Source organism: Cardiocondyla obscurior, linkage group LG05 (genome assembly GCF_019399895.1).
Source record: "Cardiocondyla obscurior isolate alpha-2009 linkage group LG05, Cobs3.1, whole genome shotgun sequence".
Taxonomy (NCBI): domain Eukaryota; kingdom Metazoa; phylum Arthropoda; class Insecta; order Hymenoptera; family Formicidae; genus Cardiocondyla; species Cardiocondyla obscurior.
Genome location: NC_091868.1, coordinates 4744195 through 4758855, shown reverse-complemented (window position 1 = coordinate 4758855; position 14661 = coordinate 4744195). Strand labels below are relative to the sequence as shown.

Sequence of the window (14661 nt, the reverse complement as noted above, 5' to 3'; positions counted from 1 at the left end):
CATAAAGGGCATTTACAATTCTTTTCGATTCATATGTCCAATTATGTCCTTATGTCTCGTCCGGATGATTAAAACTATGTAGTCGTGCTTTTGCACGCCTTACGACAACAGTGTTCAAAAAACCCCCCAAAAGCGAAAGTGGCGCCGCACCTCGCCCCAGTTTCACACTATGGGGCCCGGGCGCCGTGTCACTTATTGTGTTCTGTTCGTTCTTGCGTGCAACACGTGTTCGGTTAATTTTCTTGGTTTTTTCACTTTTCAGTTTGTCAGTTTTTTCTTTAGTTTTCAGAAAGCATGCCGAAACACAGGTCTCATAAGCATAAGTCGGTCAAACATAAACATCGGTCTCGGGATTATTCCCCTGTCCAAGTCAGGAAGTCCCGCGAAAGCTCGCATACTAGAGAAATGGATTTCTCGAATAAAGAAAATCCGGCAGGATGCCCATCTGTCTCAAGGGCTAAAAGCGCTGCTCGGGATCTCTGTACCCAGATTCTTGAGCAGGTACAAAATCTTTTAGAAGGCCTAAGAAAGAGCCGTGTAGAGGTTAGATCGCCCTCTGTGGCTTTATCCGAGCAGGGGGACCAGACTTTATTGTCGCCAGAGTCGATGAGCCAGGCCGGTGAGCCGCCTATAGAAATGCAGACGGTCGCGCAAAAGGACCGGGGCTCTGAACCAGGTATGTCCACTTGTCGACCCATGCATTCAAGCGTGATAAAGAGTGGACATAACCGACTGCCGTTTTCTATTTTTTCATCGTTTTCAGATATTTCCGAATTTGTGGAGGTAATTGGCTCTCCCCTCCCCCCCCCCGGACTCTATGGCTGTTATGGACGAAGGGATAGAACATACTTCTCTAGAGATCCCAGAGCCCGATATTGTCTTAGAAGCCCAGGCCGTGGTTTTTAAATTATTCGAGGCAGACAAGGATCCGGCCCCCTTCTCTGCCTAGAACCCAGCGATGCTGGAGTCTATCAAATCTAAAGCTCGTAAGGGCCTTTCGGAAGAAGCTCTGTCTAATCTGTTGACTAAATTTGAAACCAGGGGAGATCTCGCTATTTTGTCTCCACCAAAGCTCAACAAAGAGCTGATTTTTGTCCTAGCACCGTCCGTGCTCAAGCGAGATGAATACCAAGTCCGCTCTCAGACTCAGGTGGGAGCTGCCATTAACGCTTTTGGCACGGGCATTTCTATCTTTCTTAAGGCGGAAGTTTTACAGCAGCTAGGCGAGGAGGCTCGTTCGTCTTTAAGTTTATTCTCCGAAGGCATGCAATTACTCGCCGATCATTTCTGCAGATTATCAATTGCCCGAAGAGCCTTCACTAAACCATCACTTAATTTGATTGGCAAAAATGCTGCGGAGGCGGCTGAAATTGACGATTTCCTGTTTGGTGAGAACTTCGCAGAAACACTCAAGACAGCTCAGGCGTGTGAAAAAACGGGTCGGGATATAGTCAAGGTTATGCCTTAGATTGGGAAAAAGACGCAGCAGCCTATCCGGCAATCTTTATTTCAACAATCCCAGAAACGTACTGTGCAAACACCGGCTAGAGCTCGGTTCCAGGGAAACAGGAGAGCTCCCGTTCGTCCCACGTCGGCTCGCTCGACGGGAGCCTTGAATTCCAGGAGCCGTCAACCGCATCGATCTCGATCCCGCCCTTGTCACAACCGCTAAACATGGTAAATATGGCTGGTCGTCTAGGTCTTTTCGTAGACAAATGGAAGGGTCTCACAAGTGACCAGACTGTTATAGAAGCAGTGCAAGGATATCGCCTGCCTTTCGTCTCGCTTCCACCGCCTAGAACTTTTTTGAAGGAGAGGGAATTTTCTAAGTCAGCAGGGTTTTTGGCAGAAGGAGGTTGAACGCCTTCTACATAAGAATGCTGTAAGGAGAGTCGAACCTTGCGCCGACCAATTTTTATCCCCCTTCTTTTTAATTGACAAGCCATCGGGTGAAAAACGTTTTATTTTAAATTTAAAGGAGTTAAACGTTTATCTTCAGCCTCCACACTTTAAACTGGACGACTGGCGTACAGTTATTCGCCTTATGCTACCAGAGTATTATATGGCCACTATTGATCTTGAGGATGCCTATCTTCAGGTGTCCATACATGAGGATCATAGAAAGTTCCTCCGTTTTCAGCTGCGCGGGACAACGTACGAATATAAAGTTTTACCCTTCGGCTTGTCAACTGCTCCTTTTATTTTTACCAAGGTTATGCGTCCTGTTCTTTCTTATCTGCGCCAAAAGGGTCTCTATTTAGTTATTTATTTAGACGATTTTCTTTTGCTTGGCTCATCTCTTGAAGAATGTCAGACCAACGTTAGCATCTCTATTAACCTTCTCTCATCTTTAGGTTTCTGTGTTAATTATAAGAAGTCTCAGTTAATTCCATCATTTACCTGTAAATATCTAGGCTTTGTTTTTGATTCTTGCAAGCAATCTATTTCAATTCCTATGCAACTTCGAGAAAGGTTACTGAGAGTTATATCTCACATGGCCCTTAGGTCGGAATGCTCTTTGAGAGATTTTGCCAGCATGATCGGATCTCTAATTTCGATTTGTCCGGCCGTTCAGTACGGTTTGTTATATACAAAGATGTTCGAACGCGCAAAGTTTCTAGCCTTGCGTGATTGCGATGAAAACTACTCTGCTCGTATGAAAATTCCCTCTCATTTTTGTTCAGACTTTAATTGGTGGATCAGAACTTTATCTAAGCCTGACCTCTCAAATACAATTCGCTCGTGACATTTCGTTAGAGAAATTTTTTCCGATGCTTCTCTCAACGGTTGGGGTGCTGCGTATGGAGTATCAAAAGCACACGGGTGGTGGTCCGAGGAAGACAGACGTTTGCATATTAATGCGTTAGAGCTCAAGGCCGCATTCAACGCCATTCTTTGCTTCGCGCGTGACCTCAGTGACTGTAATTTTTTGCTTCGCATAGATAATACCACTGCAATAGTGTACATCAATAAATTTGGCTCTATTCAATTCCCCCATCTGTCCGAGATTTCTCGACAGATTTGGCAGTGGTGTGAAAAGCGCAATATTTACTTGTTTGCGTCTTATATTGCGTCAATAGACAATTATGTTGCTGATGCTGAATCAAGGATTACAGATCCTGATACGGAATGGTCTCTATCGTCTAGGGCTTTTCAAAGAATAGATAACCAGTTTGGTCCCTTTGATCTGGACATTTTCGCTTCTGTACTTAATACTAAGTGCGAAGCTTATGTTTCATGGTTCCCGGATCCGGGATCTTTTTCAGTAGACGCGTTTACTTTGTTATGGTCAAATATCTTTACTTTCTTCGCCTTTTAGGAGTCATCACCCATCGTGGAAGTCGCTTTCCCTGGCGGCCGGAATCGTATCCGGGAGGCTTTTAGATTTCGTCTAATTCCGTCTGCAGCCATACCTACCATAATGAACTCTTTGTCCGAGGCGACCGTGAGACAATACACGCGCCCCTGCGTCTCTGGTGGAATTTTTGCCAGCAACGTCAAGTACCACTGTTTTCGCCGTCATTTACACAGTTACTGGAATTTCTGGCCTTGGAAGCAGGGTCTGTATCATCCTACTCGTCGTTAAACACGATGAGGTCCGCGATCTCCTTAATCTCAATTAATGAGATTGGTCAACATCCTGCGGTGAAACGTTTCTGCAGAGGCTTCGCATCAATCAGACCTCCCAGGCCAAAATATGATGTCACGTGGGATCCGGCTCCGGTTATCGAGAAGCTGGGCCTTATTTATCCCTACGAAGGCCATCCGCTTAATACAGTGGTAAAGAAGCTGGTGCTTCTTCTCGCCTTGGCCACGGGACAAAGAGTCCAGACTATCGCAGCCTTGAGGCTGTCTCAAATAACAATAGATGGGCAATTAACCGTGCGAGTTCCTGACCGGATTAAAACAACAGCCCCCGGCCGCTATCAGCCATCATTTTCTTTCTCTCGCTTTAACGACCATGAAGAGCTCTGTGTAGTCCGCATATTAGAGCATTATATAGAGAGAACTAGGGACCTCCGCCCTCTCGGCTGCGACTCTCTGTTCATCTCTTGCAATAAACCTTTTAAAGCCGTTACTTCACAAACTATCAGCCGTTGGATTCGGCAGGCTTTAAAAGATTGTGATATTGACATATCAATATTCTCAGCGCATAGTACGCGCCATGCGTCCACTTCACTAGCTGCAAGGAAAGGTGTCGCAGTCAAAGTCATTAAGAAAGCAGCGGGCTGGACGGGTGGCTCCCGAGTTTTTGCTAGATTCTATAATAGACCAGTTGTTAATCCAGAGGAGTTTAGCAATGCAGTCCTTTTGCCTTAAAAAAAAAAAAAAAAAGAAAGAAGAAGAAGAAAAAAGAGTGTAAAAGGGGAAAAAAAAGAAAGAAAAAGGGTTTATTTTATTTTGTCAATGTTTATTTTGACAATTTGCATTCATTTAATTTATTTTAACAGCGCAGTTTTGAGTTCTCACTTATTGCCTTTTCAATTTTTATGTTATCTTTCTTTTCCTTTTAATATTAAGACTGGATTGATAGTTTTTAAGGGTATTGTTTCCTAATTATTAAGGTGATTTTGTCTGCGTATTTCTTTTTCTTTCAGCAGAACTTCTCACTTAGTTTTTTGTTTTGTTTTGCATAATTCTTAGAGTCTATTCTTATTAACTCTGTTGAGTCTAAGAAAGTTTTCGTTTCTGTTATTCTAGATAATATTCAGATATTGTTTAAATTTTTAATTATAGACTTTCGTTCTAATTGTGTTTACAATTTCTTTTTTCAGTCTTGTTAAGCCTTTGTGTTTAAGGCCAAATCGCTTCTATGAACAGTTACATAGTTTTAATCATCCGGACGAGACATAAGGACATAATTGTTAGATTGAACGAACTTACCTTAAGTTGTGGCCTGAGGCCACGAACAGGTATACTTCAGACCCCGCGCCGCGACCACCACCGTTCGCCCGAAGTAATCGCGCGGTCCCGTCCACAATTAAATTAAATTAAGCGCGGGCCGACCAGCCGCCCGTGGCGAGTAGCGCGGACCCTTCGCAACGAACAATATGGGCCGCCCAACCGCCCACACCGCGCACCGCCACCCGACCGTTCGGGAGTGGGGGCCCCCACTCCCGGGCACACGGGTATATAAGCTGCCTCGAGCGCAGACGAGGCACCTTGTTCCGCGCTGGAGAGCACCCCAGCATCCGATCCTCCAGGTCTTGGGCGCTCCCAAGACTTCCTCGACCGGGCTCACCCGGCCTCCGAAACCGACTTCGCTCTTGACGACTCGGGCGCTCCCGAGCCTTCCTTCGACCGGGCGCTCCCGGCCATCCTCGACACCGACATCTCCGAGACTCGGGCGCTCCCGAGCCTTCCTTCGACCGAGCGCTCCCGGCCATCCTCGACACCGACATCTCCGAGACTCGGGCGCTCCCGAGCCTTCCTACGACCGGGCGCTCCCGGCCATCCTCGACACCGACATCACCGAGACTCGGGCGCTCCCGAGCCTTCCTTCGACCGGGCGCTCCCGGCCGTCCTCGACACCGACATCTCCGAGACTCGGGCGCTCCCGAGCCTTCCTCCGACCGGGCGCTCCCGGCCGTCCTCGTCACAAGACATCTCCGAGACTCGGGCGCTCCCGAGCCTTCCTTTGACCGGGCGCTCCCGGCCATCCTCGACACCGACCTCTCCGAGACTCGGGCGCTCCCGACTCTCTCTCGCATCTTCGCGCCAATACGGCCCCGGCGTTCCGGCGCACGATTGAATTAAGTCGCGGCGCCGCCGACTCGCGAACGCGAAACCTGTGCGTCCGACACGGCCCTCACGGCCTGGTTTGTAATCCGCGCCGCCGACTCACGAACGCGAAACCTGTGCGTCCGACACGGCCCTCGCGGCCTGGTTTGTAATCCGCGCCGCCGACTCGCGAACGCGAAGCCGTGCGTTCGACACGGCCCGAGCGGCCCGTCCTGTAATCCGCGGAAACCTGAATAACCGACGCGGCCTGTTACCTAGGATAAGACCGGAAGCGACCCGCACTAACGATCTCTGAGAATCCAGCTCACGGCAGAAAGCCGTTTTTTTTGACAATTTATTCTTAAGTTTACCTCTGTATATATCTTCCTTTTCATAGTTTAAGTGTATTATTTCAACTAAATATTTCTTTCTTTCTTTTGTTAATAAATTTCTTATTTTCGATTAACCCAAGTCTCGGTTTTCTTTATACTCGTGCCCTGGCTTCCGACGAGCTCTCCGAACCGGAAATTACCGTGTTACAAAGTGAAGTTCGATCCTAATTATGTCCGTTGTCTCGTCCGGATGAGTTTCCCTCCCATTCTTCCTTTTGTTTTTTCCCTCCCTACTGAATTGCGATTTGTCACTTTGAACTAATGAGTGACATGGCGCCCAGGCTTCATAGTGTGAAACTGGGGCGAGGCGCGACGCCACTTTCGCTTTTGGGGGGTTTTTTGAACACTGTTGTCGTAAGGCGTACAAAAGCACGACTACATAGTTTTAATCATCCGGACGAGACAACGGACATAATTAGGATCGAACTTCACTTAAGGTAAGTTCGTTCAATCTAACAATTATGACTCACTTCATTCGCTACGGTATATTAATTTTATCAAAACTTGAATTTTTATTTTTTAACAGCTGCAGTTTTTATTTCTTATGATTTATAAATTTAAAGTACTTGCAAAGATAATGTTGATTAATCCAAAAGACATTGTTCTTTTATTACAAAGCAGCTTAATTTCTCCTGAATATGATGTGAATTCTGTTATTACAGACGATGAAAAATCTTTTGCAGCTAATTAGGAAAAGGACCCCGCACATATCTTATGGAAAATGGCTCTCGATTAAATTTGCTCAAATTTTGCTATCTTCTAGAATTTGTTATTCTGAACAAAAGTTTCCATGGCCGCAACAAGATCTGACGAGCCGTTTTTGCTCTATAAGGGTTCGAGTATCGATAATAATAGTTTAATCGTATACGTATATGAGACTATTTTTACTATTCTTTTCGAATTACAGTACTTTTTGAGTTAATTGTTAAAGTACAATGAAGTTTCCAGCTCTTAGCATTATCCAGAATCAACGACATGGACGTGGTGAGAATCTGATCTTTCATGTGAATAGTACATGTATATGTGTGCATATACATGTACAGTGACCGGCAATAATGGCCTGTCGCACTGCGGCGACGGCGGCTCCAGCGCGTGAGGTGGGGTAGTGTGCGTGAGGCCTCACCGCGGATCGCGTACGTGAGGCGCAGAACGCCAAAAGGAGCGAGAGGACGGGGGAAAATTTGGTGGGAGGCGTTCTCACACTCTATCCCGCTCGCGACTCGTGCGTGTGAGAGAGAAAGCATGAGTGAACGCTAAGAAATTATTATAGGCGCACCTTCGCTCTCTCGCTTGCACGCGTTCGTGTTTATACGGGCGGACAAGGATAGAAGTATATCTTTAAGACATTTCGCGACTTTTGACAATCAAAATTAAATACTCATGTTACTTATATTATAAATATATATTTTTACATTACGTATAATTTAATTTTGGGATAATTTTCGTTTTCTGTCTTGAGAAAGACAATTTTAAATGCCGTTTTCTGTCTTGAGAAAGACAAGATTATGGGCCTTGGAAGCAAAGGATCAAGTGGATTTACCTGAATTTAAGACAAGTAATTAGTGGATTTGGAAATTTAAGAATGTACATAGAATTGTTTCCCGTAAGATAACAACATTCAGGACGCGAGTTACGCTTGAAAGTATAGAAAATCTACGAGATATCGCAGAATCGTTTGTTTCAAGAATCAGAAACATGCAAGAACAATTTATGAAATGGAAAATATACCCTTAGAAATGTTTCAAAAGTCTATCCAAACTTTTTGTACCAGGCTAACCCATTGTCAAACAACCGAAGGAAAACACTTCGAACATTTGTTGTAAGTCAAACATACAGCGCTCCAACATGCGATTATGCCTTTAACTAGCCGGGTCAGTAATGGATTTTTCCTTAACTGGTTAGGTATTAAGAAGATCCTGCCTTAACTGGCTGGGTCTCTAGAAGATCTTGCCTTAACTGGCTGGGTAATTGAGTTATTATTATCCAATAAACCAATAACACAATAAGCCAATAACTGGTCGGTTCTCCTCTTTAAATGCTATTGTATCTGACTTTGATCAAATTATGAAATTGTCTAGGGCGTATCAGAAATATATATAAATTTTCCTTGTATTTATTTCAAAGATGGGTAAACCTAAATGTTGAAATTAACTTGCCTTTTTAATAACTTTCAAGGTGATAGTTAAGATCAAATCAATTATACCTTTGGAATAGCCCATGTTACATATTAAATTTTTTTTTATTACATTATTTTTCTTTTTCTTCTTCCTTGAATAAAATAATAAAATAAAAAGAGGAGCAATGACGAGCTATGGAGCAGCGGCTCCGATTACGGCGACTATTAGAGCGACAGAGACAGAAGTTTCCGCGGCGTCACAGAGATGGCCCTTTAATCGGCCGCGCAACCCCCGCGAAGTTACACCTGCGAGGGCTCGCGACCGACTGACCCCGCGCTTTCCCCCTCCATGCCCTCAAGAGCCAATAGAAAAATTAGAATTAAATACCTCTTGTCCCGCCTACACCCCTCACCTACACTTTTAGGATATAAAAAGGGTCCAAAAATTAGCAACAATCACTTCCGTTCCTCTCGCCAAAGTGAGAACTACATTGAGGCGCTAACCAAAGCGATCATGGAGAGATCACAAAGGTGAGAATTCCAAAAACTTACTATCCTTCTGCTCATTATTTTTCTGCGCGCTATCCAAGGCGTCCCGCGAAAAAATCCCTTCTCTCGAAAGCGCGCTAACCACGGCGAAGCATCCGGTCTCTCTTCCTATTCCGCTCCCCTGCCAACGGAGCAAACCTATCCGAAGTTCCTGCGCGCTTACTCCAGGCGTTGCAGAACAATCCTACCCTAAGCCCTGCGCGCTCCGTAGAGCGAAACGCGAGCACTCTTCCTTAAAAACCTCCGAATCGCGATTACGAATCTTAATACAATTATAAATCCGGCGCGATTCTTTGATTGTTAAAAAAACGAGCGAATATTTAAATATGATTATAAATCCGGCGCAATTCTTTGATTGTTAAAAAAACGAGCGAATATTTAAATACGATTATAAATCCGACGCGATTCTTTGATCGAGCGAATCTTAATGAAATTATAATTTCGACGCGATTCTTCAATTGTATAAAATCCGAGGAAATTCAATATTATTGTAAACCCGAGCGAATCCGACACAATTATTAAATGTCAATAATTAAAATCATTATTGTAATTCATAATTTCAATATTATATTCAATCAATTAGTAACGAAAAGAAAAAGCGAGCTCGACGAAGTAAAAGAGGCGGACGACAGGCTTTCTTCAGAAAATTACGAAAGAATTTCGAGGAAACAGGGATATTCGACCCCCGGGCAGCCGGAGTAGAGGACCTCCCGAAACCGAAGCCGGTTCCCAAAATCCTGTGCATCGAACCACTCCCGCTTAAAATCGTAGTAAAAAAGGGGAAGCCGCCAGCACGGACCCTACAGAAGCCACCTCCTCCTCCACCACCAACTAAAAAAGCACCGAAAGCCTCCATTACAACCAAAAAAACCTATTAACGAAATTACCAAACTTCCTCCACCATCCAAAAATTTGGTAGGAGTAATCAGACAAAGATCAAATCTGCATTATCACACAAAATCGCAATAGTTACTCAATTTGTAAATATTGTAAATTTGTAATTGTAAATATTGTAAATTTGTAAATATAATACGTGATCTTGATTTTACCTTTACTAACCATCAGAGGTCAAGTTTAAAAAATGGTCAAAGACGTAGCTAAACGTAAAATTTTTTGCTTTTTTTATTTTCAGGGTTAAAAATAGGGCACCTTATTGGAAAAAACCAACTTAACCTTGAAATGATTTTTAAGGTATTGGTTAAGGTCAAATCCATTATGACCATTGGATAGCCAAGAAAAAATCCGAAATCCCTATATTTAAAATATTTTCCTACGGTCAGTACTTTCTAAAATAAGGAGAAGTGTCTAATACTTCTTAAATACCTTGTATGCGTCACAGAGTGACATTCGCTTTTTAAATTAGAGAAGTAACATATTGCGCTCAAGCTTGCTTTATTTCTAGGAGGCACAGACCTTCGGAAATTTCAGTGCATCTTTTCAAAGGACTTGCAATGCGTCTAATTAATGTATAATTATCAAGGAACGCGATAGTGTCTTGTGTCAAGTGTACGAAGTTTGAGACTATCGCGTATCTTTTACGCAAAAGACCGAGTTGTTGTCTGACGAGATTTCGAGATCTCTTTAATAGCTAAATTGTTTTGTTTCTAACTTGGTTTATTCGAAAGATTAATTTTGATTTGATTAAAAACAGTCTCTTTACTTTTTTCTTATTTAGTCTAAAAGCTGAGTTATTTCTTTTTTGTTGAGCTGAGTTAATTGTATTTTTTGTAGTCTTTTTTAAAAAAGTCGTACTTTAGACGCTTTTTTTTTTTTTTTAGTTTTTTCAAGATTTAAATTTACTGTAAAATAATATACTCTTAAAGTGAATTAATAGTGAGTGATGATACACGCCTTGCCTTTATTCTTCGCCTTTTGCTGCCAAGCGAGAAAACTTACAATTAATAATACGAGAACTTTTGCAGATCTTTTTATGCGAGACAGACTTTTAAAGTAAAATATTTTTTATTTTATCCAATTCGCTGTTTTTTGTAGGTTAATTTTACTAAACTTCACAAAAATTTAAAAGCATTCTTTTATTCGAAAGATGTTTTAAGCTTTAAAACTTGTTTCTGAATTTAAATTCCGTGTATTTCTAGCAAAGTTATAGCTGTTTGAAGTTTACATATTTATTACGAAAAATTTGGCGTTTCTTTAACGTTGCTAAGTAGTTTATATATAATTGTATCTGTTACAATTAATTATTAAAATAATATAAATTTAAAATAATAAATTTGATATATTTTAGTATGTTTCAACTGCCTTCTCCTATTTGGCCACTTTTCGAATTATACTTGAAAAAAGCGACGGAGATTAATGCACCGGTGAATTGTGGTGATAACACATACAAACATTTTTCTGTAGTCATGTATTTACTAGAAAAAATATTTTGAATAAAAATTTAATTGTGTCTACTGATATCGCTTTTAAAATAAAATCATAACAATATTATTTTTACATAATAATTTGTGTTGCCGCGAGATTGTGTTCACGTAGAGCATACAAGCATAATAGCTGCACGCTGGAACCGTTCAGCGCTGAAAGTCCGCGGATCGAAAAGTCGGAATTCGGAAGATAGAAAAAGTTTACTTATACATGCAATAGACGATCATTCAAAGAAAAAAAACAAACACTTATGATTTAAACTGGTTTAATGCACTATATTGTAACAACGTTAAATGTACAATATCATGAACGCACGTGATAGCGCGATAATACGCACGAAGATATTGAGTCCTCAAGAAAAATAGCGACGCGACGGAGATTTTGCCGGGCGTGTTTTTTCACACCCACCCGATTTGGTAATCTTGGGCACAAACGAGAAGTACGATAGTCGCTCGAGGGGTTTGCGATCGCGATTGGCGCTATCACGTGTACTATCAACTACACCTACATTAATCACGCCAATGCTACGGCGATGATACAAAGTTCTTGCGCACGTCACAGCGGCTTGCACGAAATGCAACGAGACTGCTAACCGGTGTTATTGCAACATATTTGCTGTCAAGTAACAATGAACAAGCTTATTGAAAATATGAACTTGGTTTTACTTTAAAAAATATTTCGTACGGAGTTTTGCATTCAATAGTGTTTGCTAAAGTTCGGTTTTTTAAATACTTTGCTGTACAATTGGCCTCTGGCTAATATTTCAAATCTAGATTTGCTTCTGCTAACAAATATACAGGGTGTATCATTCTATATTGACAAACTGTCAGAGTTAGATCGGTCTCGTGGATACAAGTTAATAAGTCCTGTGTCGTTTTGCAAAATTCTCAATAGTTATTAAGAAAATAATTAATTTGTCTAGTGCAAGAGCGACAAAGAAGCTAAACGTGAGTAAGCGCGACAGGCGAGTATCTAAAAATGGTACCGTCGCCTGTCGCGCTCATTCACGCGTAGCTTCCTTGTCGCTCTTGCGCTAGACAAATTAATTTTTTTCTCAATAACTATTGAGAATTTTGCAAAACGGCACAGGACTTATTAACTTGTATCCACGAGACCTATCTAACTTTGACAGTTTGTCAATATGGAATAATACACCCTGTATATATACAGGGTGTCTCATACCTTATGACGCACCTTGGAGAAATAGGTAGGTACAATTATTAGGAACAAGAAAGTCCCATACCATTTTTTAATTTGGGTGTTTATTTACGAGATATCAACAATTATATTCGACCGAGAGCGAGACGATGCGACGACGCGCGAGCGAGCGGTACGGCGATACAAGAGGCGTAGTAAGCGACGTTACGCGAGCGAGACGATGCGTCGTCGCATCGTCTCGCTCTCGGTCGAATATAATTGTTAATATCTTGTAAATAAACGCCCAAATTAAAAAATGGTATGGGACTTTCTTGTTCCTAATAATTGTACCTACCTATTTCTCCAAGGTGCGTCATAAGGTATGAGACACCTTGTATAACAAAATATCAAGAATGTAAATCAGGAAAATACATATGGCGCTTTCTTTCTAACGTGCGCGAGACGTTTTCTGTCCAAAAATACGCCCATATAACCTTTATAAATTGTAGATATAATGTGATATTATTTATATGCCTATACTTCATACAATTAGTAAATTGTACAAAAGTAAAAATAATTTTATTTATCGCTATTCTATATTTAATTTGTTAAACTGTTATTTTATTTTATTTCTTATTCGTGTATATAAATTTCGTCAAATTAGATAAGATACTCATTGCAATATGTATAATACAAAAATATAATAGGTCCTCATAATGTGCGTTATGCATAATTTTAAATACGGTCCTCATAATATACGAAAGTCGGTAAAGGTTGGGAAAAAAGTAATCCATTATTTTTTTACTATATGGCTTTAGTGACATATATCACGTAATGTATTAATCGCCTAGCTTCATGTTCATACTTTTTAGAAGTAGCATTCCGTACTAAAGAAAATTTCTTCAAAAGTTTTGTTGTTAGTCGATTTTGTTGTAATTTACAGCGTGAGAAAGATGGGCGGCAATAAGGAGAAAATTCGCTATATTTTACAATTTTTTTTTTATAAAGGTGAAAACGTGAGCCAGGCGATTAAAATTGTAAATGACGTTTATGGTCTTGTTACTGTGACAGCTAATTACGCGCAATTTTGGTTTCGTCGATTCCGTTGCGGTAATTTCGATGTTAATGACGCACCTCGCATAGGAAGGCCCGTCATCGAAAACAGCGATAAAATTATGGAAATGATCGAAGTAGACCGCCATATTAGCAGTCGCAGCATCGCTCAAGAACTGAAGATCGATCATAAAATAGTATTAAATCATTTACATAAAGCTGGATTTCGGAAAAAGCTTCATGTTTGGGTGCTACATTTATTTACAATACGTGTGGCACCCAAACATCATGCTTTTTCCGGAATCCAGCTTTATGTAAATAATTTATTTATTTATTTATTTTTTTACATTATGAGGACGTATTACATTTTTATATTCTACATATTGTAATAAGTACTTTATCTAATTTGCCGTAATTTAGATACACAAATATGCAATAAAATAAAATAAAAATTTATCAAGTAAAATATATAAAAACGATAGATAAAATTATTTTTAATTTGTAAAATTATTATACGCACAAAACAGAATATCATATTTACATTCCATAAATGTGATATAAACAAATAATTGACAGTAAACATTGCGCACGTTACAAACAAAGCGCGCATATACGTTTCACTGATTTAAATTTGTTATTACGGCAAATTAAATGAGACAGTCATTGCGATATACAAAATTTAAGAATGTAATAGGTTCTCTTAATGTGCGTTATGCATAATTTTAAATACGGTCCTCATAATGTACGAAAGTCGGTATATACATTAAGAAAGACGGAATATTACAATGCATATAAAATGTTACGAAGAACAACTTCAGGAGAGGTAGCTGTAGGTGGGAAGAGACCTGGGGGAGGAATATCTATCATTATTTATACCCCCCAGGTCTCTTCCCACCTACAGCTACCTCTCCCCGCGCTCCTCTCATCACGGATTTTTTCCCCCGTCCCCTCGCCTCCCTCAACGCTCCTGAGTTAGAACCCGTGTTTATTCCCCCTTACAACACCCCGCGCTAGCAACCACCGTTAATATATATATTACAAATAAAATAAAAACTTACGTTTTTTAATTTTGCCGCATTTTTTTCACCGGCGGCAATTCGCTGTTTATGAAGACGAATCGTTTCCCGTGGGTGCACAAGTTCATTCGTTTGTCTATAACGTATTCACACTCGTTACCCACGGGATTTTTGGGAATAGAACGAGATGTTCTAACAACTGTTAATGTTTCACCACGTTCGCTTTCACCACGTAAGCGATTGTCCATATATATGCTAAATTGAGCTATATTGTTTTTTTGGTGTGTACCACACC

General features: G+C 41.0%; 1 pseudogene; it reads left to right on the top strand.

The window, feature by feature from the left end:
* Positions 1–1674: 1674 nt before the first annotated feature.
* On the top strand, positions 1675–4320 carry LOC139102809 (uncharacterized; annotated as a pseudogene).
* The last annotated feature ends 10341 nt before the right edge of the window (positions 4321–14661 follow it).